The sequence below is a fragment of the Pithys albifrons genome, chromosome 15, assembly GCF_047495875.1.
Source record: "Pithys albifrons albifrons isolate INPA30051 chromosome 15, PitAlb_v1, whole genome shotgun sequence".
NCBI lineage: Eukaryota > Metazoa > Chordata > Aves > Passeriformes > Thamnophilidae > Pithys > Pithys albifrons.
This window is the reverse complement of record NC_092472.1, coordinates 19,773,478-19,796,872: the sequence shown is the minus strand read 5'-3', so window position 1 is coordinate 19,796,872 and position 23,395 is coordinate 19,773,478. Positions and strand designations below refer to the sequence as shown.

The following is a 23,395-nucleotide window of genomic DNA, read 5'->3' as shown; positions in this document are numbered from 1 at the left end:
CGCCCTGTACTCTGCGCGTGCGCAGTAGCGACGGCGCCCTGTACTCCGCGCGTGCGCAGTAGCGACGGCGCCCTGTACTCCGCGCGTGCGCAGTAGCGACGGCGCCCTGTACTCCGCGCGTGCGCAGTAGCGACGGCGCCCTGTACTCCGCGCGTGCGCAGTAGCGACGGCGCCCTGTACTCCGCGCGTGCGCAGTAGCGACGGCGCCCTGTACTCCGCGCGTGCGCAGTAGCGACGGCGCCCTGTACTCCGCGCGTGCGCAGTAGCGATCGCGCTCCGTATTCCGCGCGTTCTAATTTCTGCCCTCGTCAAAACAAGATTTAAGATTTAATGGTTTTAAGGTTGGGAATGTTCTTTTAAAAAGGGGAAGAAGGTGAAAGTTCCCATATATTTACTCTAAACTTAGTATTCTGCAGCGATGTTTTGGACTGAAGTGACAGCTTCTCCATTTAGAAAAACGTGTGTATGAATTGCAGTACTTTTGCTCAGACCATTTCTTTCTGGCATGAATACTTTGGAGAAGGAGTGATTTTGCTGCACATGTTGATTCTATATGTCACATGCAGTTCTTCCTGAGAGTAACTAAGAGGAAAAAAGGGTATATCAAGAAACAGAAATTAGTCTATTCCTGTGCTTCACTACTTAATGAAGAAAAATTACAGGCCTTGAAGAGTGGGGAAAAGAAACCTAAAAGTTGGTATTATATCTGGCTCTTAAAATGCTTCAGTGGCCAATCCATCATTTAATTCTAGGTCAGTCTGTTCCTTGTTGCTTGTACTTTTTTTGATTTCTTGTTTTTGTGGGGTTTCTTTCATGACTCCATCAGGACTTGCCAACCATAAGCAAGTTTGCAAATTACCAAGGTTCAAAGCAGAATCGTTTCTAACAAATTGTCTTTGCACAGATTATTTCAAAGCTGTCTCTGATGAGTTTTCTTCATTTCTCCAGGTGCTTTGATTGAAGACTTGAAATTTTGGGGAAAAACTGCACCTCATTATGAGCAGAAATCTTACATCATTAGGAGTTAGATAAATCAGAGGTATACCAGTGACTAAATTAACCAATGAGTAATGTAGTTCTATCTCTACCTAATTAAGTGGATATACAATGATAACCTTTGGAGCTGATTAGGCCATGTTATTTATACTCTTCATTGTAGTTTATTTTAATCTTCCTGTAAGATTTATTGTCAAATCCTACATATTGTGAAAGTCTAGAATCTTTTTTTCTTGCTGCAGCATTGCTAAAATAAGCTGGGCTTTATCAAGACTTAATTCAGTTTTTCATGGAATTTTAGGGCATGACTTTAAAGGTAATAAGAGTAAAATGCATATGTGTGATATATACACATTCATGGACAAGGTGCTGTTTAGGTTAAAACAAGATGCCTGTGCATGTGTGTGTGCATAATGAATATCAGATTGTCTGTCATGGAGTCATGATTTTCTTGCAGGCAAAAGTTTCTAATCGGGATTTTCTCTACAAATTTAACAGCTGCCTCTCCAGCTAAGTATGGCCAGAGTAATGCTCACTGATTTTGTTTTCTAGATGCAGGCTGTAGTGTACAGCTCAGCTCTTGGGTGCCACCACGTGTGTTCTGGAGAGGTAATACTGTCTCAAAGCCTGCAACACCTGTAGGCAATAAGGGTACCCTCTAGGGATATAGCAGTATTTTTGAATGAGCAATTTGGGTCACGGCCCCAATGGAAAAGCAAAATTGACCCAGCTCTTACACCACTTTTATCCCAGAGATTCCAGTTTAAGCTACATTACAGTCTGTATTTGAGAATGAATGAACTCGATGGGTTTGTATTCTTAGAAGCATGAACGTTTTTAAATTGCATCAACTGATTTAATAGAAAGTAGTGTTTTCTTTAGAAACCTCACCTTGTCTGACATGCACAATTAATTAGCAGACAGCTTTGGGATGACATGCAGCAGCCTAATGAGACCAAATCCTGATTGTGCTGATTACTGACTAGAATTTGTCAAAAAGTAGGCTATCTAATCAGCAGGGTTGAATCTGTGTCTGTCTGTTCCCATGTGTAGACATGGAGGGGGTTGGTGGGAATGAGGGGAGAAAATCCAACTTTTTCCAAATACCTTGTTCACTAGGAAGTGTAGAAGATTGCTGCCCTGGCAGCCCTACGATCCCTTTTAAACACAATTTTGAATGGAAAATGTTTCTTAAGCACTCAACCAGGTTAGTGAACACTAAGTTCCCAAGCATGCAATACCATTTCACCTTTACTGAAGTTGTTTCCCAGATCTCAAGTCCTCCACTTGTTGCAAAAACTGTCTGTCTCCTGACTTGGGACTCCTTTTTCCGAAGCAGGCTGCTGGATGCTGGTCTCCTCGGAGGGCCTTGGAGCCCGAGACTGCCAGTCGGAATTTGCTGCCTCTGGGACAATCTGGCTGATGGATCTGATGGGAAGTCCCCTTCCTCTTTCTTTCAGAAGGGTACCAGGCATAAATTTTAAGGAAGCCTGTGGAACCCAAGAAACATTGTAGGTGACTGCTTTGAGATCAGCAAAACACACACATGCATATATAGAGAGATGTGAAAAGATATGTATGTATATATATAGGGGGTTTTTTTCCCTCATGAAACTTGGACAAATCAGAAAGCTTTAAATGAGTTGTCTAGGGCCAGGATAAGAATTTATTTAACTCTTCACAGTGTTTTAGAACAGGTAGTGAAAATGAATAAGGGAAATTCAGGTAAGAGACCATAATTAGTCAAACTGGATTTTGGTCAGGACATTAGAGCTAGCAGTTTCATTTCTGTGGGAAATGCTGTGGGATTTTTAAAGGCAATTTGGTTTTATCTCATATTACAAATATTGCCTGTTTTCATGGCTCAGTGATTTGAAGCTTGTATTTGAGCTTAAGGAATATTTTTCAGTGGATTCAAGACTGGGGAATAGCATATAAACCCCATGGTACTGGTGTAATCAAATTTTATAAATAAAACTGTTAAATTTAAATTGATCCTCAACTGCTATAGGGTAATTTTCCAGTTCTTAGGAAGTGTGCTTTGTGACTTCTCACTCTGGATCTAACCCCATTGTGCTGGCAGTTGCCTTTTCATTCTTGCAGCAAGGTGTGTGAGTAACAACTAATTCATGAGCATATGAAAGACTCTTGATGTAGATGTGGCTGCTGAGTGACTATCTTAGAAGCAAATTAATCATCTGCTTAGAATAAAGGGAGCCAGGCTATCTAAATGTTTAGTACACAATGAAGTGCTGTGAGTCTTCCTTCCGGGGGACTTGTTACCAGTAGGAAGAAATGAAAACCAAAAGAATAATAATGATACTTAGTTGGTGGGCAAGAGCTATATTATTATAAAGATTATCTTTTCCCACAGTCTGATCCTAGTCTGTGTTCTGTTTGTCTTGGTTTAAATTAGTAGTAATATTGTAATCAGTAGCTCTTTAGGAGCTGACTTCAGGCTTTTGTTGGTTTCAGGACTGGTTAAATTAAACAGAGGCACTGAGGATTCAATTGAGAACCTAAATCAGGAAGGCTGCCATGAGTGACATTGTATGCAGACTGTTCCTAAAGTTCTGTCCACGTTTTTGGAAACTTCCTCTGGGATCTTAACTGTCAGGTCAAATACAGTGATAATTTGAAAAAGTGTGAGAAGTGAAAAAAAAGTCGTAACAGTGTCAGATGGAAACATGAAAGCAAATACTGTGGCATTAGGGCCCAGTAGAGAGCATGGAATTTTTGAGAATGTAAACATGCAGTAATTTCTTTAAGCAAGTTTGCTAAACTACTCATGCATCCAACTCTTCCCCAAATTTGAATTTTATAGCACTTTTTATTGCTATAGTCTGCTTTTCAAATAAAACCATTTGGTTTTGTCAATTCCCTAACACTGGAATGTTTAATAATACATTTAATGTTTTAAAAGCCTTGGAGCAGTTGGTATTTGCTTGGAACATAGTGTGGTAATGAACAAGTGATGCTTAAAAGGTCACAAACAAAACAAATAATTCAGGCTTTTGTAATTTATTGCCTTATTAAACACCTTGTTGAACATTTTTCTGAATGCAGTGTTTGCTGTGTGGTGTGATGGATTATTTGTCTTCTTCCACTTAAAGATATGAAAATGCTCATTTCTACATGCTGTAAGTATGTAATATCTTACAATAATTATATCAACAAACATAGCAGTGAAAATTTTATAAGTTTCTGAGTTGTTCTGTTTTGTGAAAGTATTATTTTAACTTGGTTTTACAATGCCCTACAGATAAGCATGTGTCACCTCTGAAAACAAAGCCCTGAAGCTTTCATGCATAGTTGTGCCAGGTCTATTCTAAGTCTGTAAAGCAGCAGAACTTCCAATTACATTTATTCTCTGAAGGCAGTTGTGGCAAATCTAGGGTTGAGGAGAGTCCACAGGGAAGAATGGCAGTCTGCATGCAAATTTTTTTTGTTGAAATCAGGATGGTTTTTTTTTCTATTAAAAATTAGAAAGTTTATATTTTGGGAAGGAAGAAACATTTCATGGTCCCACTCTTCAGAAATTCTCCATTTATTCACGGCTAAAATATATTTCAAATATTAAATGTTAAATTAAAGTTCTCAACTTTGAAATACTGATTTTTTACATTTTGTATCTGAATTATCCGGGCAAAATACACTCATTTTTCTTAAGATTTTTGATTTAAATAAATCATCTCTGTCATTTTGACAGTATAAATCAGAGTCTAGGAGTCTTTCACACAGAGCAAATTGGTGAAAACCAGTTCTTTACCTAGATTTGTAGTTAGTGTTCATGTTTTAATTTTGAAAAAAAAATGTATTTTTTAATGGCAGTTTAATTTTTTTCTATATATTGCTTGATTTACTCAACCATATCAGATATATTAATGGAATGTTGCAGAAATACATTTCAATGTATTTCCAATATTCACTATAACTGAACGAAGTGATTCTGAATCTCTGTTGCAGAGCTTTCAGTCTGGCCTGACCTTTGGTGGAGAGCTGTACTGCCAGAGGAAACGTACACAGGGCTCTTTTGGTGTTGCATTGGAAGTAGCAGTGGCAGTCATGGAAGGTTTTTCAGGACAGAAAAGCACACAGGAAAGACAGAGCAATGTGATATAATAACTTTTTCTAACGCTCTGTTTCTGCTTCAAGAAGCTGATTAAAAGGAGGAACCTAAAAGTGTTCTGGCATTAGGGAGCTTAACTGTGAGTTTTGAATTCTAAACAGAAGTCACTCAGGAGCAAACAGCTCTGGCTGAGTTCTCTGAGTGTATTTATTCTAGGAGGCTTTGTGGACACATGGCTATATGGATTATTGATGTCTTTCCCCTCTGAGGGATTTTCATCATAATTGAAATTCAAATGGATCAGTTAAGCTGAGGTTTGACAAATATCAATGTCTTTTTTTTTCAAGGTCACAAATGCTGAAACATGATACAAGAGGATCCTTAGCTCTGAAAGTTTAAATAAGAGTTAGTGGCATTGAAATCAATTAAAATCAACATAGGTGAGATGGGTGTCATACCCAGAATCTCTAAGCATTATAAGGAGATGTGCTGGGCCATAGTCTGTTCTGGGATGAAGGATCTTGGGTTACGCCGGTTGTTCTATTGACTCTCAGGCTGCAGCTTTGGTAAAATGTAATACTGGTATGGTTAGAAAGAATAATGCTCTTGTGCGCTCGCTTGAAACTCCTGAGAGCTTGGGTGGACGATGTGTCGGGGTGCGAGGAACTTCATGCTTATCTGACTACATTCTTGCTGTGTCGGACCAGTCAACTCGTGTCTGTGTGGGAGGGTGGGGAGCCCTGCGCCATCGGGGGGAGCGCGGGGGGCACGTGGGGCGCACGTGGCCTCGGGGAACACGCGGCCTCGGAGAGCGGCCTCGGGGAACACGCGGCCTCGGAGAGCGGCCTCGGGGAACACGCGGCCTCGGAGAGCGGCCTCAGAGAACACGCGGCATCTGGGCGTGCGCGGCTCGGAGGCCCTGCCGCAGGCGCCCGCCCATCACAGGGGCCCGCCCGCTGTGGCCCGTGGAGCTTCTGACTGGGTGACTCACCTCTCGCTCCAGCTAACAGGGCACTGAGTGGTCAATTCACTGGTTGTCCCGCCTGGCAGGGATGGCCACAGTGGCCGCAGCATAGAAATGCAGACGCAGAGGAGCTGATTTTGTTCAGCCTTGCTGTCGTGGCCCCTGCTGACGTCTGACTCTTGGTGGTAATTATTTTTCTTTCTTTTTTTCTGCATTACTTCTTTTTTCTCTTAATTTCTTCCCCTTGTGGGTAATTTAAAGCTGACGGGTGGTATTTCACTACGTTGTATGGCGTTAGTGTTTCCTGGGCGCTTTGGTGTAATATTTCTCCTTGGTTGGTTGTTACTTCTGTAAAACCTTTCGTCAAAATGCTTATTTTCTCTCTAAATTAACGTTTCTTGGGAAAGGCATGTTGCCTATACTCTCTATGTGACTTCAAGGTATCAAAAATGTAAAGGCTCTGCAAAAGTTTTGTGTGGGAACTCTTGGAAAGTCTTAAATATAAGTAGAACACCCGGGCAGCTTCCAGCTTGACCCTGGGGCTTCATGCGTGGTCCTGTGTACAAGGTGAGTTGGCACAAGATGAAGTTGAGTGATATTAACTCTTCCCCTTCTGCCTGCACATTCTTGGTTTGACGTTGCAACTGCATCTACCTTGTGGTTGCCCTGGCCTAAGGAAATAAAGGTTCGTGGTTTGCATGCTCCCCACAAAAATCATGTGCTGCTGAGATCTGGGCTGGGAGAGAAGAGGTTTATTTAAAAATGTGTGTATTTTGTGGACCAGGGCCAGTTTGAGAGCACCTCATGTATGGCATTCTGGTAGGGTAACCTGTCTGGTACCTGATACTACCAAAGAATACTTTGTTTTACCACTTTCCATTGTGCCAGTAGCTTCAATGATTTCTTTTTCCCCACTAAGCCCGTGAATCTTTTTGCTAATTACTGTGCTGAATAATTGTACCATTTAGTAGACTTCTCTTCGCTTAGTTGCTTGTTTCAGCGGCAATTATTTTGCAATTGTGTGCTCAGTAGTGCCTTTGCCATCTGTTGGAGCAATTGCTTAAGTGATTGAATTTGTTTAAAGCTGTTGTCATTCATTTTTTTATCCTTCTTGCATTTTGGTGTCATCTAAGACCTTGGAAGTTTGTTCTTACTGTTGCTGCTACATAGAATTTCTTGTGAGAGGATCCCTCCCCAAAAAATGAGAAATTTCAGTAGTTAATTCTTGAGGGGTTTCAGTATATTATGAAAGCTTCCATCACAAAATTTCAGCTCTAAAAAAATTAAAAGCAGTTTGTTTGGACTGTGATTACAATGACAATTACAAGAGTAGCCTACAGTGATAAATGTTTTCTGAGTCTACAGTCTGAGACAGGTGAATAAAAGTAAATTGGTTTTGTCCTGTTAATAAGGACACAGTCTAATATATGCATGAATAACAACGCAACATAATAGAAATATATACTTCTAAATAGGTGAAATCGTAACAGATGTACACAAATAATGTGAAATGAAGGAATCGAGTAATTTTCTGTCAGTAAAGTCCAATGGCTGTGTCTTCCGCAGGTGGTAGAACATCTGGGTTTGCCTGATACCGCAGGCTTCCCCTTAAAGGGTTTGGCTTTGTTTTGTCCTTGAACTGGTGTGCAGAGTAACTATTAAAACATCTCTTCAAGATATGCAAGCCCAAGAATACAATACTGAAAGTCATAATTACTGTTAGCCAGACTTGCTGATTTCCTTTGCAGACTAATCTTTGCTCTAGAATTCAACCCTTTAAAGGTCTGTAGAACATACCAAACCTGTAATGGTCTAGAAGAGACTGTGGCTTGTCTCTGGTTATATCTGTGTCCCAGAGTGACTCCAGAGGGACCCCTAATTGTTGTGCAAAGTAATAGTAGACTAATCTTTCTTCATAATAATGTAGGATATGAATATAGAGGCAAGGACTCTATTTCTGCTTCTGTCTAATCTGTGCTAAGGTGTTCCAGTGAAGAAACTTCGTAACTTCCCAAGTAACAGAACCTGGTAAGACCCATGTGAGGGGTGCAGCCTCAGATGTGTTCTCTGCCAGGATGTAACCGTGGGTACTCCAGCAGGTCTGTACTTACTCAAGAACAGCCTGAAAAATGCTCAAAGTATGCCCCTGCTCTTGGAGCCTGCCTCCTCTCCCTCTGACATCACCATTTCTGTTCGGGATTTATTAATATTCTGAGTTCCTGACTGCGAGTCAGGAGCTCCTTAGCCACTGCCGAGATCACTCTGGTATGAAGCCTCTCTGAAGCCCGAAGAGTCTCATCAGCACTGATTACAGAATAAGAGATGGACTTAAAAAAGTATCTATCTTAAAAAAACCCTACTGTGTTGTTTTTGTAATTAATTTGTAATTTGTCGGGCTCCCTCAGCAGTGTCTGTGCAGTCCATGTTGGGCTCCCTCAGCAGTGTCTGTGCGGTCGGTCCATGTTGGGCTCCCTTAGCAGGAGTGTCTGGGCCACGCCAGGCCCGGCCAGAGCCTCCCTGCGCTGCCTCTGGCTGTTCCAGGGCAGTTCCTCCTGGCCTGCCGGAGCAAACAGAGGAACATACAACTGTTTGTAGGACACATCCAGCCTGTGTGCTGCCGAGTCTCTCCTCGCTGTTCCGGGCACGGGGTGACCCTTGTGTCACAGTGCTGTGTTTGGTGTGTCAGGCACTGCTGACTGAGGAGGTGTCAGTTCAATGCAGCAGCACGTGCTGGGCTGCAGGACCCCTGTTTGGGAAGGGGAAAATCCAGAGTGAAAGAATGAAAACAATCTTAAGTTTCTCTGATTGTTCGCTTACCTTGTCCCCTCATAGCAGCTAAGTGTAAACACTGGGAAATGGAGAAGAAACTGAGTGTTGCTTTACAATGCACTAGTGTCTGGGCAGGTTTATTTTTTTCCATTTTTAGGGGTTGGTGGTGGCTTACTCAGTTTTCTTTAAATAGAAGCTCTTTCAGGTTTTTGATCTGTCTTCTACAGTCATCACTAGAATTGAAGTTGTATCATGACAAATTTGAATCCCAAATTTATGACTTTCATGTCTTGAGAAGCTCTGCTTTAGGTGGATAAAGAATTGGCATTACGCTGCTTTTTATTTAGTCTGAAATCAGCTTATATTGATATATTGTATTTATCTTCTCCTCTGCAAGGGAGAAGGAAGAGCATGATGAGCCAGAATTTAATTACTTTGCTCCTTTTCATTTGTAGTATCACCAGCAATCATAGCAAGTAACCCTAAGGCACATCACAGAAGAGATGAGTTGGGAAGGCAAAAGCTTTGAATTCTTAGTAAGTTTTTTCTTTCTGATTTTGCTTTATGATTATGCTTCCTGTTGTGTTTTTTTTCCTGGTTAACCATAACCTAAATCTGAATTCTGACGTCCTTTCATTAGCACAGACATGTTTACAACTGTTGCCTCATGAGATCTAGGGCAAAATATGAAGAAAATGAAGTATCCACTAATGTGAACTATTTACAGCTAATTCAAATTACCTCTTTTCCTCCGATCTCAGACCTCCAAAGAAAAAATATTAATTTTCTAGACATCAGGTGTCTAGTGCAAAAGTTTTCCAGTTAATTAATCTTCTCTAATCTTTACATCTGAGACAGTTAAAGAATAATGCCATAAAGAAATACCCATGAAGATGAAGAGTTTTTCTAAAGCATTTTGCAGACAGTGACATAAATTGAAGACTCTTGTGCCCACATTTCCTTAAAATGTTGCTCTACTGCTTTTATCTAAAGGAATTCACAGCCATGAGATGGTAAAATGCTGATCGTAGGTGTGTCATTACAGCAAATGAAGTCTTTCTCTTTGTGTTAGTGTCTTGGGATCTATTCAGATTCTTTTCTGTATAAAATTAAGTACTGTTGGAAGAACAGTTTACTGCGTAGCAATGAAATGTTTAAGAACCCAGAGAAATAACAGAAAAGTATTTCTGCTAAAGGGAAATGTATTTTAAAAAGAGTAATCTAAAAAATCGTGATCAACTCCTATGACTGAATGTAATGGAACCACTAGAAAGTAATCACTGCCTAGGGAGGCAAATTTTTGCTGTGAGAAAGTAAACTTGAGTGTTTCTAATTTTCTTTGTGTTACATGCCTTCTATATTACGTGATTTGCTGTTACCAAAATGTAGATAAAAACTCTAAATATATTATTTAAAATTCTTATCGTATATGTGGTGGAAACAGATACCAAATTAATTCAGATGCTACTTTGAGTTACATGTATTGTAAAATAGCATTCCTTCTGCTGGCCACAGCTATTTATAGCATATAGAGATGATCCTGTATTTGTCAGGTAAATCAGTAAGGAATTACTTTGAAAGCTGCCTCAAGTTTTTATGATTGCTTTCATTACAATACAAAATATGAAAATACCATCGTGCAGTATCTGAACAATGTTTATAGTTCTGAAGAAGAAAAGAATTTTACTGTGTTTAGTATTTTCAAGGAAGTTGGTTCTGTGTCACTGAACTGCAGAACCATTCTTGATTTCCCATTGATTTTCTGGCTTATATTACTAAAGAGAGAACCTCAAGATAACATTTGTTTTCATATTTGAATCTGTCTAAATTGTCCTTAAAAAAATCTGGTTTTAAAGAATTAGTCAAGTTTTCTTTGTGTTTACTTGATCGTTTTCCCATGTCAGATAACTACAGTAAAATTCTATAGCGCAGGATATGGAACCTTTTTTAGTTGGAGTCACATTTGGGGTTCCCTGATACTGCTGATGTGGCACTGCCACAAGCTGTTCCTTTCATCATTCTTACAACCCCCCACTAGGCAGCAATTACATTTTCAGTGACTTTATGTGCTGGATTTACCTTTCCCCGTCGCTCCAGTGCAATCATGCTCTGCTTCATAAATCCATGTGCTGTTCTTCAACAGGCATATTCCTGACTTTCCGTTGGACCAGGGAGGAGAAGCAGCGTGTGCTGTTACAGCATTTTGGAGTGGGAAACCCACCTGCAGAATCCAGCCCAGCCTTTGTAAGCTATTTCTGAAGAACAAGGCTGGTTCTAGCCTGGCCTGTAGGCAGCAAACTTTAAAAAGCTTGCAGTGCTGTCGTTCCCAGAGAACTTAAAATGATGGAAGCCTCTCAGCTATTTCCATTCAAAGCCATGTACTCTTAGCTAAAGGGTGGAATGTCATTGCTAGGTATGTTCAGAATATGGTAATGAGGGAGAGATTTTACATCACATTAATAATAGAGGAGACCTGTCAAGTTTGAAGTAATGAGGGGTTTGGGTTTTTTTTTATCCTTTTTGTTGCCTTGAGAGCACAAAGTGAAATGGTGATGTTTTGGAGTTTGGATTGAAATCGTAGTACTTGAAAAAAGATTGCATTAAACCTCAAAGGAGCTTATGTCTTTAAAAGCATTGCTGAGCTTTGCAGTTTGGCAAAATATGCTTACTCACACACTTCAGTTAAAAAAGACAGCTAAAAATAGTTAATACAATCAGAATATGCATAAAATAACTTTAAGGTGTCAAGCTATCATCTCTGTTGGATGAGAACAGAAATGTAAGCTAAAAATGTTAGAGGCCACACTGTGGCACTCTTAATTTTGCAAAGTAATGTGGGTAAGCAGTTTTCTAGTTTGGGCATTCGTCCCACCTCTGTGTAGCTGTATGAAAGTTAGTCTGTTACATCCAAGAAAATTCACTGTATTTTGGACACACCAACTGAGATGTTTGCCCCATTGCAAAAGATTCAAATGAATCCAGGAAGCTGCAAGTTCTGCACATAAAGTCAAGTGGGGAGAAATCACAGCCTAAACAGTTTTTACTGTAGGCAAAGTCATTAACTACAAGAATATGCATAAAATTCACATCAGTTCAAATGAAAAGTCTGTTGTGCTGTGTTTCAGGGGCAGAAATTTCTTGCAGGTAAACGAGTGAGAGAACACTCCAGATTCCCAGTGAGATGCTAATTCAGGAGCAAAGGAGTCTGTGTGAGATGCAGGTGATTGGCATGCAAGTCTGGGGCCGAAGTGCTTGTTAAATAGCTACTTATCTAGGTAAGTGCAGAACTCCTTTATGTTGTGTGAGTACCTTATCTGTTAAGTTAGTGACTATTCTGGATGGCAGAATCTTGCAAAAAGAAATCTGGGAGACCCTCAAGGCAAAATAAATACCAGCTGGGTACTTCCTAACAAATATATGTCTGTTTATAAAACCCTGTAGTGATAACTATGCCATGGTTACCCCACTCACTTAATTTCACTGTTCCTTCGTTACTTCCCAGAGTTTTTTCTCAACCTGTAAACTGATGTATTCATACAGTTTAAGCTCGTTGCCCTTTCACTTACTTATTGTAGTTACGAAGCTGGAGAATTCCCTACCCTTTTACTCTTTCCTTTGTTATGTTTCCTAAGTCTCTGATTATCTACATCAGTTTGTCCATGTCTTTGCTAAAGCACAGCAACAGCTTCATTTGCTTCATGGAGGTGATGGCAGTCTTGCCGAAGCCTTGCCAACACCGAGTAGACGGGAACCACTGTGACAACAATTTTCCACATATTTATTGTGTATATGTATAGCTGTGTACTTTCTTTTCCTTTATTTATGCTAATAATGAAAATATTGAACCAGACCATCAAATAGATCCCTGTATCTCTGCTGAGTGTGTTTTAGCATTTCGTAGTAAACCATTATTTGCTATTTCGTAAACCCAGTGATCCCAATTACTTTTATACCTATTCTTTATTACTTTTGTTACAATTGTGCTTCCCTGGTTCACCTAATAGGCTATACTGGGTCAAAAGCTATACAAAAATTGATATACACAATATATTTGCTTCATCCAGATTACCTGTTGCCCTGTCAGAGAAGAAAATTAGTTTGACATAATTTGTGCCTAATCTATGCCAGCTCTTGGGCATAATCGTAATTTTTTTCAGATGTCTTGTTATTTGTGATCAGTTTGGAGGTGAGGGGAAATTTAATTAACTCAGTCATCCTTTAAAAGCTGACTGGTTTATGTTTCCTGTATTTCCTTTTAATGGACAGACACAGTGATTTACATTTTTGGGTTTTGAGTTTCTCACAGCTATCTAATGAGTTTTAATATGCCTGATTTGTTGCATCTAGTTCAGTGAATTCATCACTCAGTATGAGTAGCTGAATTGTTTTAATCTGTTTTTCTTTATTCCAAACTGAGATTTTATTATTTTCTGCATTGTTAATTGTTCTAACCACATGCTTGCAGTTAACATTTCAAAGCAAGATTATTGGGCAGCATGTGAGCTGTCGTGGTGCTCTGGTAGCTTTTCTTCTCCGATTAGTGCTAGACTGCCACATAGTTCTCTTGCTCCTAACATCTGCAGTGATTTCCTGTTGTCTGCAATTCTTTTCTGGCTACTTTCCGTCTTATGCTTTGACACAGTCAATTTTCTTTTACACAGTCCTCCTGTATGTTTAGTGTAATTGACCTCTTTCTACTTCGTCTGTGCTTCTTGCTTTGGCTTGACACTGGTGAGAATCTTCCAATGTAGGTTGTGCTTATTCTTGCACCACTAATATTTTTTGTGGAACTGCCACTCTGTATTTTTTTTCCAGTCATATGTGCTTTACCAAAGGGGTTTTTTGAATCTGTGGAACTCTGTTTTCTTCAAATCTATTTGTTGCTATTCTGCTATCCAGTCCCCTTCCTTTTCATTAACTTTGGCCGTATCAGGGTTGTTTTGTTCCAAGCTGTGTTTCAATTGCTTTCTATTGATTAAATATGCTATAGTCTTCGTATTGACTGCTTTTTCCTGCTTCCTTATGTGCATCTGTGGGACTTCATCACCACCATAGTTTACAGATTAATCCACGTTGTACTGCATTTATTCTGTTTTGAAAGGTTGTCTGGGTACTGTAAATTTCCATTATTACCTTGTATTGTGCCTTGGGTAATTGTAGCATTTGTTCACAAAAGTTCTTTGCACTGTGTTTTCACGGGTCAGCTGTCTGCAGTGGACTCTAACATGTTCTTAGACTTTCAGCAAGGATAATTTCCTAAATTTAGATCTCAAGTATCATGTATGAATGTGGTAGCTTTCTCCATTGCAGTAACATGTCTAATTTACTAAGTTTCTGTAGTACTAGTCTGAGTTGTTACTGTCTTACTAAACAAACAGCTGCATGGCTGCCTGTTGCCAAGTTCCAGCTGTCTGATCAGCTGTTTTTGCAAAGTTACCCTTTCCATGTTGTAATCCTATTGTCAGTAGCTGTAGGATCCGTTCTTTTTGCACAGATCTTCTGGTTGTGTAATTATATATTTCATACATCATCTAGTTATACTTTGAGACTATTCCAAATAAGTGAGTAACTTCCCTTTTTCTCCTTTCTTGTTTTTTTCATGTTTTAATTTCAGTCTGTCCTGATCACACTCCAGTTATCCAACAAATTCCTCTTTCCTTTCTGCTTTCTTGTCAGCTGCTCTTTAGCATCTATTTTTACTTCCACGGCTTCTGTTAGTCAGAGATTCTGATGTGTGAGTTGCTATTCCTGCAGCCCCGTGTCTACCACCATCCGTTTAATCATCTCCATTGTGTGCTGCTTCTGCTGTTCAATCAGCAGTGATTTTTTTCTTTTGTGCAGGCCTGCAGTGATCTGATCAGTGCTGTCTGTCCTATGATTGCCCCTGGTTATCATTCCTACTGCATAATCATCACAAGGAGCTCTGTTCTTGCACTGTCTTGGGTAATTGTCTGCTTATGCTGTTTTTGGTGACTGTCTCAAGCCCACAGAGTGGAGTTACACAATTCTTAGAAGCACATGCTTGGACTATATACTGCACTAATTATATTGCTGGACTTTGGAGGATTAGTATCCTGGAGTTAAATATATATAAATGTGTATTCTTAGCTGAAAGTTTTGCAAATAGCTGAATTTCACTGTGCGTAATCAATAAAAAGTTCCTATTCTCTCTCCTCTCTCTTTTTGTTTGCTTTCACATATTCCTCTGTTTACCTGGTAAATATGTCATTACTCTTTATTAATCAAGAACGTGTACATCAAGGCAGTGATGTTGGTCTTTCAGCTCATCTTTCCTTCTCATTACTTGTCCAGTCAGCACAGCCAAACTGAGCCCTGGTTTACTGGTGTATTATAATGTAAAATAAAAGAACAATGCTCAGCTGATGTAAATTGTCACAGTTCACTGACTTCAGTGGACCCCAGTAATTAAGACGGTCAGCTCAGAGTCTCTGGAGGAGAGGACACATGTTGTGATTAAAGAGTACTGTCTCCTGTTGCTGGCTGAGAAAAGAAGTTGATTATCTTTGCTTTTCAGAGGAAGATTAGGAATTAGTCAAGAAGAATAAAAGCACATTATAGTCTTACTAAGAGCTTTAAAAGGTATCAGACAGGGAGATGCATATTTCACAGCCATGCAAAAATCTGTGAAGTTCTATTACAGGAACAATCAGTTGTTCCTTCCTTCAGGATTTTTTCCCCCAAAATAGGTCTTGGGAGAATGGCCAAGGTTGCATTTGGTACTTTACCTTTCAAGGTGCGATTGCCTGAGTTAAATGCTGGTTTATTATTGGAATGTTTAAATCAACTGCCAGATGTGGCCTCTGCTTGTTGCAGTAAGACTGGCTTGCCATAACCTCTCTGATCTTCAGCTCCTCATAAGGGGGAGGAGGCAGAACTTTAAAGAAACGAAGCAATTTTTTAAAGCTATCCGTGTAGGAGCAAAAAAGTGTTCTGTTTGACTGTTTCCTTAACTGTTTCGGTACTTGGGGAAGGAAAGCAGCATTAAGAAAACTTGTATTTGTGAAAATTAATTCTTCTATGAAATAACCTGGAGGGATGCAAAAAATGAGTTAGCAAGTTTTGCAGTGGGAAGGTGGATGAGACACCCTCTTGGAGTACCTTCCAGTCTCATCTTTTATGATTGCCTTCACACTGAGTAAACATCTGTGATTTATGAAGTTTTATGGAAAGTCACTCATTTTTCAGATAGCCTCCCATATGGTTGCATATTTACCCAGATCTTTCTGATAGATAAATTCTAAAAGGTTAGAAGAATGTAGAAATAGGTGGAAAGTAAATTGTACCATAGAATTCAGAATTTGAAGAAATGTTTGAATTTAGGTAGATTTCCCCCCCCTGCCACATGCATGTATAGTAATAACAAAAACTTTAATTTTGGAATTTAGAAAAACATGATTTTAGAGACTGGATGTGTACTATGAGATTTTTTAAAGGGAAAAAGGAATTTGTAAGTATAAAATAGGATCATGTGCTATCAGTATCTTCTCATATTGAAGCAGTAGATAAATTCATTTTTCTAGTATCATTCATATAATCCTTCACAGATCAAAGAATGTTACCCCGTGTATGTTTTATCATCTGATAGCACTCATTTTGTCTGTGACAACTACAGTAAATGTTGCATCCACCTACACAGACAGGTTTTAAATACTTGTCTCAGATTCCAAAGCACACTACAGGAGGAAATCTCCATCCTCTTCCATCCATTTTCTTATGCAGTCTCAGGAGGTTGTAGACACTTCTTGAGTCCTTCTGGGTCCTGTTTTCATATCAGCTCAGCTCTAAATAATGCCGTGTCTTAAGTGCTCTGGCAGTATGTTGTTAGGAATTCTTGTAGCCTGTGCATGTAAGATATAAATGAAGATTTTTTCAAGTTTAATACATTGCAAAAACTCTTAAAAGTGTTTTGGTTTTACTTATACTCTGCATCATTCAAAGCCAAAACCCCACAAAATCATGTTGTCTACCTGGAACATTTTCCTGCGCAGTTTCCAGTTGTTGAAAAAATCTTTTTATTTTACACTCTTAATTTTACGGTTGTAATTCTTTCAGTAAAGATACATGTATCTTATGTTAAATTCAATGGCCTTCGATCCAGCTGAGAATGACTGTTTACCCAGAATCTGGTAAAATAAACCTTGGGTTAAAGTCTGACAGAAGATGTAGATAAGGTGCTTAACTGAAGTCTGTAGTTTCAAAAGTCTGTATCGAAACTACATTAAGAACCATCTCCTACAGAATTGTTCAAACGAGTCAGAAGCTTTCAGAGTTTACTAGAGAGTCTGGGAAGTGCTGCAGCTCTGCCTGAGTGGGATGCTCTCACCTCCTGCAGCTGGTCTTTGCTCCGTGAGTGGCACAGGAGTCCCCCTTGGAGGTGCCCTGTGCCCACTCTGCCCACAGGACCAACACTGACTGAGTGGGGCACAGTGTTACTCCTCTGAATTATTGCAGACAGCATTTCCAACAAGGCCACTTCTTTCTGCTTTTTTTCTGTTCTGAGATTACTTGCTGTTTGGTTGATTGGTTTTTTCTTCTTTGTGACCTACTTGGATCTATTTCCTTTTCGTTACATTAAAAACCAATGAAACTAATGTAGCATAATGATAATGTTTAAACCTTCAAGTTGCTTCCTAAGTTTGATCCAAAAGTCTAAGTTGATCATAAGAACAGTGGATTTTTCCTTTGACTTCAGTGAAGTCATTGAAAGATTGATGGGCCACCATAGAGCTGGCAGTATCTTTTCCATCACATGCTTAGATATTAATTAAGCAGAGAAGAGGAGCAATTTTTATCTTACAAGAATATTTTGAAGAAAGTATTTATTATAGAAGCCATTTAGTAGTATGAAAAGGAGAAACAGCATGCTATTTATATTTAATATTCAATTTGCAATTGAATAAAAGCAATGAGCCAAATACTGATATAATATATTCTGTATGAATTAGGAATGGATACTTGTAAGGCGATATAATAATCCAGGAATAATTTTTCCTTTTGTATTTTGGAGGAAACATTCATTGTAATTACCTTTACATTTGTAAAGCAGTTTCTGATAGGGTTACTAAGTCTATGATAGACCTAAATCTCTGCTTAATGCCCACAAAAGTCACAGTAGAAAGTAATGGTGAGGATTTATAAAGCTCATTAATAATTATAAATACTTAGCAGGGTAAGAAGTTAAAAAGAACTCCACAGGTTTCTTTTGAGACTCTTCATGCTATTAAAAGGAGGGAAAAAGGAAGTAACCAAGTTACATTTTCTTCTCTCTCTCTCTCTCTCTCTCTCTCTCTCTCTCTCTCTCTCTTTTTCTTCTGTCTTTCTCAGCTAACTCAAAGTGAAGCTCTTAATTATCACCCAGAGTACAATCTTTACTTTCTGGATTAATTACAGAAGTCTTGCTGTGTGTTTTAAATTCTTTTGGGATATTTTTAAATTTGGTGGGCATTAATATGGCCATCTGTTTTGTAAACTGATGGTTAGTTCTTACTGAAATCATTAAAATTTCGAAAACTACACTGCCACTGTCAAGGCTCATAAATAAATGGTTTTTTTTAAAAACCAAAATCTGCTTATACTCTACTGTTCACATCTGAACCAACATTCAGTGTCCCTCCCACATATGCCATGGGTGAACAGCTGACCTGGGAAGACAGAACGCACAACCTGTCTATCCAGATCACGTAGAATCTGCAGATAGCTAAACAAACTTAGAGCTGTAATCTTCATGTTGCAGATTTTTTCCAGCAAATAGAAATCTTTAAAGAAGACTATTCTAACAAAGTCACCAATTTTCATGTGATGCTGGAAAAGTAATAGCTCAGAACTGGCTGCTGCCGTTCACTTGGCATTCTCTGTTGCCTGAGAGGCTCATCCACATCCAAATCTGAATATAAATAAAACCTGGTTTTGTAGGGAATACTGTTGAACACATATTTACCAGGAATTGCCCTCAGGAGAAAAAATATCCCCAAGTGAACTAATTGTAGGTTAGTCAGCCCTCTCTTACTCTGCAATGGGTGTCTTTTCATTTCTTGTTGAAACCATATTGGATAAGACATTTTCATCCCTGGTGCTGGCAGGAATCTGACAGACTTGCAGAGATCCACATCATTTCCAGACACATTTGTATGCAACATTTAGTTTAGGATTTTTAATCAATAGAATTGTCAAGCTCTCACTGATGTTCTTTTTAAGTACAATGAGTTCAAGCCGTGTGCTTGTTGGCTTGGAGTTCTTCATAGTTCCCTTCATTGCATTCCCTTCATATTTTTTCAGTGATCTCAATATTCCTGTGTTTTTTCATCTTGGGAATCACACCTCAGCTGCTGGTTGTGTTGAACATTTTGGATATATCAATTTAGAGTAAATAACTGCATATTAACTATCTATTATACCAGGAAGGTATTGTTTCTTCCTCCAAATTCAACTTCTTTTTACAGCCCACAAATAAATTACCTAAGTGTTTTTAAGTTAGAAAATCTTGTGAAGTTCTCCTGAAGTTAAGACATGTGAAGTTTCCCAGTCAAGTCAGCTCTATTACCTACTGTATTGGTGTCTGTCAGTCAGTCAGGAAAATAAATGAATATTTTACCTGTTGGGAAGCAGGAAAAACTGAAGGGAAAGAGACTATTCTGTAGTTCCAGGGAGGGATGATCCTTTTTTATGATAATGAGAAATTGTGAGGAAAACTGCCTGACATCCTATGGACTTAGCAAATCCAGAGAACTGATGGAAGGGTAACAGCATAGAGGAGTTACAGGAATTCTTAATGGGCAGGTATTCAGCATTTTTAGCTTGGTTCAGTATTTCCAGAAATAACAGAGAGATCTTAAGGAAACAAAATAGGGTAAGAAAAATAGTGAGAGAGACTGAAAAAAACCATAATATTTAGACTTCTGTTCATACAGATTTTTAATATGTTACTTACAATATGAAGTGTTCATATGCATCACACTTGAAAAAATACATCTTACATACTGTAAAAGTAGAAGAAGAGGATCAATCATGAGCTGCTCATAAGTGCAGCAGTTACTAAATGGCCATCTGTGATTTTCTACTCATGGGAACATTTGGGCTGCATAGCAGGAGAAATGGAAGTGATTTTTCCCCCTTTTCCTTACTCTCTCACTGCTTCAGGATTAATTTTGGATCTGACCTTTGAAAGCTTAGATGTCAAAAGCCTATGTATTTTAGATTTCATTTGCATGGAGTTGGAAAAGTTGTTGTCAGTACATTTCCACTTGGGAGAGCTTTGCAATTTCCCTCATCTCAAATCCCTGAAGGCTTTGATTGCCACTGAATCTGATCCTTCTCATCTTCTGGGTAAAATTCCAACCCATTTTTCCTAAAGCAAGTTCATGTGGTGTGTGGGTATGTGCCAGTAATACCAGCAGCTTGTGAGTGCATTTTCATGCCATTGCACTACTGACTATTAGATAAAGACAGACCAGCTAAACACTTATTCTTTAATGATTTTTTTTTAATTTGTAAAGTAAAAGTTAATACCTGTGCAGCAAGATACGCATTTAACACACTTCAGTTCAAATCTAATACAAGAGCTCTTGTAGGTAATAGTTCATTATACTTGCATATATAATACTGTTACTATCAGGAAAGGAAGTTTTATAACTAACTCTTCCGCTTTTTGTTTTTCCCTGAATTCCTGTGTCCACTGTCTGCCTTACAGAGCATTTGTTGTGCCTTGATGATTGGTGGCCATGGCATGGATTGCTCACACACTGGAGTCAGCCCCATCATGCTCTTCAAACTCTGCCTTAAAAGGCTCTTAAACTTGCTGTTTATCTTCACTGAAATCAGAGAAGAAACGCTGTTGCAAATACAACTTCCCTGGTTTGCAAACTCCTGGGATCTAATACATATCACACTTCTCTTTACAAAACTGTGCATGGAGTAGGAAGAGAAGAGCTTGGAAGACGTCTGGACTGCTTTCCAAATGCTAGGGCTGTCCTGAGATGTTTGAAAGTTTTTTAATACCCTAAATGTGAGCCTGGAGAGTGTTAGATAATCTATTCTGTGAAGGCTTTTATTTGCAGTCAAGACATAATCATGACACAGTTTCCTGTCACTTAATTAAGCTCTTGCAGCTAATTTTACTCATTAAAATTTACAAGTGTTTCTTCTTCTCCCCTTGTCTCCTTCCAGCCCATTTGTTGCATCCCTGATTTGTGGATCTTTGATTTTTAAATCTTTCAGCTGTGATGGGCAGCAGCATTACTGATAGTTCCTCAAATTTTAACCTTTGGAGTTAGTGCTGCTCTAGGCCAAAGTATCCTCAGACTAGATAATACCACTTTGAGATTCTTTTGAGAGGCTTCTGATGGTGGAAAGGAGGCATTTTATGGGATTAAATAGAAAATCAATTGGATAAACAACCCTTTCTCTAGCATGTTTATTTTTATTTTCTGATTGTATCTCTCTCTGTGAGAATTGCCTGTGGCAGAAAAGGGGGAGGTCTAAGATGACCGTTTCAGTTGTACCATAAAGATTGTGCTTGAACAAATTATAAAATAGTAGGAAAAATCACCATTCCATTCTTCCAATCTCAAGGTAACCTCTGTATCTGAAACATTTACTTTGTACTGAAGGGTATAAAGTCTAGTCACATAAAAACTACCCAAACCAAATAACTTAAATTAGAGGGTTTTTAGGTTTTGAATTTAAACCATTCTGAATTATACATACCAGGTTGTTTTGGTATGTGAATGATTTCCTTTCATCTCAAATTAGAGGTGGAGGAATTTTCTCTGAGGCCTTTGGGTGTCACCTTGAATAGGAAAGAATTAAGAGGTAAATCTCTCATTCTCCTCCCCTGTAGAGATTCAGAAGTAAATAGTGTGACATTTCTTTAAACCCAGGTCTCTATCAAGTGGGTTTTCTTGGCAACAAAAAAATAATACTCCCTTATCAGTATCTCTAAATCCCTAATTATTTTCCTAAAATTTTATTCTAGAGTTATGGACCTATTTGTCCTCCAAGGGAACTATTCAGGATTTTTGTAACAACAGCAGAATAGCTACAGAATAATTAAGGCAATGTCAGTGGTATTAACTTTTAATGAAATATTTAAGTACCTATTTGGATTGGAGAAAACATGTTAGGATGTGACTACATTTCAGCTAGAAGTTTCTTCTAATGTTTTCTGCTACTGTTGTTGAAGGTCATAAAGGTTAGGGTCTGTAATTTTAAACTTTTTCGAAGTTCTCATATTTGGTGTAGGAGTCAGAATAAACCTATGTGAAACTATCATTATTTCTCCTAAATTATAATAAATAGTAATGCTTAAGTAAATATTTATTGTAAGGGTTTTTTCTATAGTGTTACATAACATCACAAAAAAAATAGAAAAGGGGGACTGTTATGGAATGATGTTAACACAGAAAAAGGTTCTAAGCCTGAACTATCCATGTACCACAACAATACGCATGTAGGGCAATAAATCCAAATATTGCCGTTGTTCTTTTGGCTAGATGAGGCTTTGTCATGCTGCTGTGAGTAATGGTGTTTTAAGAACTCTACAGCCCCATCTGGATCTGCATTTTATTCACCCATTTAAAGTGTGCCTTGAAGAACAGATTAAAAGTCTTGTGAAAAATCGTTTGAAGACCAAAAGCTTGGAGTTAATAGGGCAGAAACATAAATCTTGAATATCAAGTATGAATCTAATATGCCAGGTAAGTACTGTTTGTATTAAGGTGTGTGGAGGCCAGAGACAGGGGAGTGACTTAAATGTTTAGTTTTGAGAACTCAGAAAGATTCTGGAACCAAAAAATGAGCAGGAATAAGTTGGCCAGGTATGTATTTCTTCTCTGCAGCTTTATCCCAGTGTTCTCAAAGGTGCAGAGCTTGTCATGGACTTGGCAGTTGCTGCAATAGCTGTTGATTTCTTACTGCGAGTTATAGAACCATAGTTCTCTGGTTTAATTTAACTTAAATTTTATCAATAGCACCATTTTTTGAGGCCTTTTCAAGATTCTGGAATCGAAACAGGGGGTTGGGCTGTTGTCTCACAGTTTTTATTATTTTATTGCTTGACTTTTGGCCTACCATGTGCAGCATTTTTTTTTCTTCTATCAAGCCATGACTGAGTCCTTTTCTGGCTTACAAGTGTTTAGAGCTAGTGAGGGCAAATAATTCAAAATAAATAATTTAATAGGCAAGGCTTGGGTTGCTTTATTTGCCCTGTACATGAAAAGTTCTCACACTATCGTCTGCTTTTCTGTTGAAAAGATTTAAAAAATAAAGCTGATCTTCATTCATTATATTGTTTCTAGCTCAGGTGTTGAAATAATTCAATTGCAATCATGCAGTTAAAGTAAAGCCAAAAATCGTCTCCTAAACTGCTGCCAAACTCACTAGGGGGTGGAAAACTGCATGGTTTATGAAATCTGATCTTTTTATGGAAATGTTATGTTCATGATGAAGCTTTAGAAAAAAAATAGCTCTTTTTCTCCATATTTCAATCTGAATAACTGATTTTAAATTAATCCAAATTTTCAGCTGGAAATCAGGATACATGGACACCTGGACATTATTATGGGGGTTTTTTTAAGTTTGCC

At 38.6% G+C, this 23,395-nt stretch overlaps 1 long non-coding RNA gene across 5 annotated transcripts; it reads left to right on the top strand.

Moving 5' to 3' along the window:
* Nucleotides 1–279: 279 nt before the first annotated feature.
* Nucleotides 280–22,121, top strand: LOC139678911 (uncharacterized). Of its 5 annotated transcripts, none has more exons than XR_011699116.1 (8): nucleotides 280–459; nucleotides 949–1,039; nucleotides 1,549–1,605; nucleotides 4,063–4,136; nucleotides 9,254–9,334; nucleotides 10,942–11,042; nucleotides 11,943–12,073; nucleotides 20,506–22,121. It is a non-coding gene; the product is annotated as an uncharacterized lncRNA (long non-coding RNA). The 5 variants fall into 5 exon arrangements; XR_011699115.1 differs by lacking the exon at nucleotides 20,506–22,121 and adding an exon at nucleotides 14,640–14,954; XR_011699117.1 differs by lacking the exon at nucleotides 20,506–22,121 and adding an exon at nucleotides 14,640–14,954 and having other exon boundaries at nucleotides 11,924–12,073.
* Nucleotides 22,122–23,395: the final 1,274 nt, after the last annotated feature.